The sequence below is a fragment of the Neurospora crassa genome, linkage group VII, assembly GCF_000182925.2.
Source record: "Neurospora crassa OR74A linkage group VII, whole genome shotgun sequence".
In the NCBI taxonomy this organism is placed as follows: Eukaryota; Fungi; Ascomycota; class Sordariomycetes; order Sordariales; family Sordariaceae; genus Neurospora; species Neurospora crassa.
In genome coordinates this window covers 1127398-1132913 of record NC_026507.1, presented here as the reverse complement: position 1 = coordinate 1132913, position 5516 = coordinate 1127398, and positions in this window count along the sequence as shown.

Below are 5516 nucleotides of genomic sequence, written 5' to 3'. Positions count from 1 at the left end.
CTAAATACTACAATTATACCGAAGAATAAAGGAAAATTTTAACCTAAAAAATAATAAGAAATCCGCCCCTCTACCCCTTCTCCCTACTTTACGAATTACTATCCTCGAATAAAAAAATAATTATAAGGTCCCCTTTACCCTTAAAATTATATATATAAATAGGAGAAGTATAATTAAATAAAAGAATCTTAAATATACTACGAGTAATAATAGATTGCGAATTAATACTATATTTCTTATTATTATCCTTATTATATTTTCTACTATTAAATAGAAAGAATTTTTTAAAATTTTTAAGAAAACGAATATCGTCGTTTATATTTAAGAGGTTGTACGGACCTAAGACCTAATTTTTAAAAAGGAATTTCATAAATTTAGGAAGCGGAATTTCGGGAAATAGAGCTTTAAAATCCGTACAATTACCTAAAACATCCCCTTTACTTTAATTCCTTTTATATTTAATTACTTTAGGTTTTTTAAAAATTAGAATTATTTCTACTTTAATTAGAGATATATTAGTACCGTACGAATCCGTACTACTATTCGAATCAGTATTATTAACCTCTATCTCATTACCGCCCTCTACATTTTACTTATTACTATAATAGTCCGACTTAATATCTTTAGAAATTAATAAAGGGAAATCTACTTAAATTCCAATTATAAACTCATCTATATTATAGGAATTTATACCGTCACCTTCACCTATAATATTAATTTCCATCCCCTTACTACCCTTCTTACCCTACTTCTAATTATAATAATTTAATTTACGCTTTTTAAAGGCTATTAAAAAAGGAGTAGCATTATCTTTAACTACAAATATATTAGCTTTATACGAATTTATACCCTTATTTTTAATATTACTCTCTATATTATTAAGGGACGAATTTCTAATAATTAAAGAATTATTATTTAAATTTTAACTATTATCCTTAAACTTATTATTAAAACCTTACTAAAATAAAGAGTTATCTTAAGTAGATAATTTTAATACTTTATAACTACCGTATATAATAGCCCTTTTTCCCTTTAAATTTAACTATTTACACTTATAAATAGTATATTTGGACTATATCTTCCTATTAAAAGGAATTTAATCCTTAAAGGACACCTAATCCAATTAATTAATATTATTAACAATTAAGAAATCCCTACTTTAATTTCAATTATTTAATAACGTCCAATAAAAACCGGCGTATTATAGCTAACATTAGACGAGGAGCTTTAAGTACTCTAAATTAATCGCGGAAAATATATATTAAGTAATAAATTTACTAAACTATATATAATTACTATAAATTCTTCCTTTAATATTTATTAATATAGAAATATAATTAAGAAAGGGTAACTAAATATTAAGAATCTCCTATTTATTAATAGAGGTAAAGATAGAAATAAACGTTTTTTAGAGTTACTCGAAATAATAGGAATAAGTATATCGGTTCTTAAAGAAAGGATAATAATTAATATAAGAAAAGATATAAATTAGGGAGGAGTAGATCCGTACAGGAAATTAAATTTTTAAATAAATAGAATTAAAATACACTCCTTCTTAATATAAAGGGAATTAATATAATACTCCTAGGGCTAATTACCTTTCTTCTTAATAAAAATTCTTTAAGGAGGGTATTTCTTAATCCTAAAATTTCGAATATAGGAGAGGATTACTTCGCAATACTTATCGGCTATTTTAAAAGCTAATATAAAACGGCGGAGATTATTAATATCCTCTAGGAACTTCTATTTAAAATATATTAAACTAATTATAATAGGATACTTTAAAGAGAAAACTCCTACCTCTTTAATAAAAACTTTATAGTAAAGATTATATATTATTCCTTAAAGGCTATCCTTAAGGAACAGACCTAAAAATAGATTAATAAAAACTTTTAATAAAAACTAGCGCTTACTATTAGGGCGTTCATTAAAATATTTTAAATTATTTTTAATCTTTAAAAGGAAGGTAGGGATAGGGTTAATTAAAAGAGGAACTAATAGCCTTTTTTTAATAATAAAAATAAATTTTAGAATATTAGTATTTGGCTAAAGATTTTCGCTTTAAAATTTAGAAGGAATCTCCCCTATTTAAATTACTACTTAAAGAGGGTTAGAAGCATTAGGAAGAGAATTTTTAAATATAGCGTAGATTTATACTATTAAAGAGAAAGAGTTGGAGGATATTTTATAATTAATTATTAAGGAAAAGTTAATAGAGATATAAATAAAGAAAAAAGGAAAGTAAGAGAAGCGAAAAGAAATTAGGTACTTACTAACGGAAGTAGAAAGAAGTAAATAAAATATATTTAATTAAGTACGTATTACTTAAGTAATAAAGGCGGGAAGGTTTTAAATAGAGATAGGAAATATAAAAATATTATTAGGAGGTAAATAAATAGAATATTAAGTACCCTTCTAGCGGATTTATATCCGAAAAGTATTTAAAATTCCGATTACGACTATAAAATAATACCTAAGTAATTTTTTCAATCCTCGCAATACAATTAAGTTATTAACTATATTAAAAATAAAAAAAAATCTTTAGTAAAAATATATACCGGTAACTACTATTACCTTACTACATTATTAAGAACGGATCTATATTAACTATTATTTAATATCCTACGTAAATATATAAAATAAAGGAATTATAAACCTAGCTTAGGGTACTATAGATTATTATTTAATAATTTATATAAGTATAAGAGATAGAGGTGCTACGGATTTGGCCCGAAGAGTTATAATTCAAGAGACTCTTTAATAGGGAGATTATAAAAATATTATACCTATATAACCTAATTATATAGCCTATAGTCTTTAGGCTTATATTTAAATATAAATAACTATAGTAATTTAGGATATCGTTAAAAAAGGATGTAATTAGCCCCTTAGAATATTATAAAATTAATATTATTTAATTCGCAATAGAAGAAAACCCATTTAACAATATAAAATTAAAATAGATTATCTATATTCGCTATTAAAGATTTGAAGGTAATAATAGTAATAACGAGGAGATTTCCGCCTTTTAGGAAAAGGAGGGTAAAGAAGAATTTATATATCGACGAAGGGTAAAAATTCGTTAACTACTAAAACTACTTACTAAAGAAATTCAACCCGTTATATTACTACCTACTACTATTAAAAAATCTATTCTACTTATAAATATACTAAAGGATAAAAAAGAAATTAATACTATAAATATATTAATCCTCACTACAAATTCGCCCTCAAATATTACTAAATTAAATCCTATATAGGAACTAGTATAAGAAATCCCTTCCCCTAATAAACCTCCTTTTAAATTATAAAAAAAGAAAGGAGAATTTGCTGAAGAAGAAATCCTTAGTAGCCTACCTATTAAAATTGCAAATATAGAATAGGAAGAATAAACGTTAGAAGAGATCCCCTCTCGCGAGGATGAATCTATATTTTAAGAAAGCAATTCTAAAGACCCGACTATCCTCTTAGAAAATTCTAAATTTGAATTATAATTAAAAGTTCCTCCCTATATACTTGAGGGCTATAATACTTAAATAAATAAATATACAAAGAATATAAAATAGGTATAGACGGAGGATATTAAGAATTAGAAAGAAATTAATATATAGCCGGGAGAAGTTTACCCCCTATAATTAGAACTACCTAGGAAGTTACTACTAAATTTAGATTAGTACTTCCTTAAATACAAAAAAATAGGGAATTAAATTAGTATAATAGAACTACTATTTATTTTTATATTCGGCGACATAAATAAAAATACTTACAAGAAGGTTATAAAAATAGATCTCCTTCCCCTAGAAAATTGGTTAGAATTTACCTAGTTCGGTAGGATTTTATAGTATTCGTACGCCTTAAGGATAGTAAACCTATAGTATTATATTAATTAAAAGTAATAGCTAAATAGTACTAAAGTATATATAACTTTAATATAGATATTGAAGAGTTTTAATAATTAAATTTACATCCTACTAACGGTACTACTATTAGACCTTATAAATCCGTACTTCAAAGTAATAGGGGAGAACCTTAAAAAATTCTTAGTAAAGATACGGTGGTAGTATTTGCCAATTTAGGTAAAAAATTACTTTTCGCTAATAATTATTAACTAAATAAATAGTATATAGTACTTATATAATTCGGATTTTACTATAGAAAGGGTAAAGTAGATTAAAACCGCACTTAGGGTTTTATATAAGGAGAACTATATATATAAGAATAAAGAGGGAAAGTAAAAGAAGGTTCGGAGTAATACTTTAATATACGTATTTCCTTATTAATAGTTCGGTTAGGATTATAAATTTTAAATATTCGAAGCGGCTAAACTATTTTTTATTAAAATAAAACGTAGAAATCGGTATATTACTAACAAATTATACCCCTATATTAACCTTATCTTTTAGGAGGAAAGTAATTATTAAAAACTTTAAATATAAATTAATAATATAGAATAATTAGAGGAGATTATAGTTAAGTAGTAAATATAAGTTGTATATAATTATATTAGAGTATAATAGATTAATAGTACGGAAGAACTATTAAATGTAGAGTAGTGTAAAGATTTAGTATAAGCTTTAAATAATAGGTTAAGTAATAAGTATAACTATAATAAAGAGTTATACCTACTTACTATTAGAAATCCACCGGAAGAGGTAGTAATAGGAAATCCTAAAGCCTTTTACAATTTAATTTAATAGGGATTTAAACTACCTATTTTAATTTCTATTAATAAATAGGAGGATACTATTACGAATATAGCCGAACGAGGGAGTATTAAGGATAAGGATAGAAACCCTACCTTTATACTTAATAAAGTATTAGAGCTTAAGCCCGAATTGGAAAAGAAAGGATCCGCTTCTAAATTTAAAATACTATAAACTCTATAAAAGAAAAGATTAGTACTAGATCCCCCTACCCCTTTAAAACTTCGGAAAAAGAGAATAACAAAGCATAATAAAGTATAAGCTACGAAAATTATATTTAGAAACTACGACCGTTTCCTAATTAACTATTTTGTATTTCTAATAAAGAGATTAATTGTAAAGGATTTATTAAAAATTAGATACGTTAGGGGTATTTTAATAATAAATATAGAGTAGAAATACGCTCTAACCCTTTTAAGGAAAATAAAATAGGAGTTATTCTAACTTAAGGTAGTTAATATAGGTAAAGTCTAAAATTTATTGGATATAAATTTAGAAGATATAAAGGATTTATTTAGAGAGGAAGTAGAGGAGAGAAAGAAAAGAGAGAAGGAAGTAAAGAGAAGAGAGCGGGCTACTATTAGAGGTATTAAGAAATATAGGAGAGGGGGATAAAAGTAAGGGAAGGAACTTCTACCCCAATTATTTATTTAAAATTATTATTAGCGTAGCTTATATTTCGTTTTTTCTTATTATTATCTCTTTAGTATAAATCTCTTACTTAACTACAAGTATTAGTATATTCCTTCTTCTCTTATTATTTTAAGTATATAAGTATTCTTAAGGAGGATTATAAGAATACTTAAAGGGAAA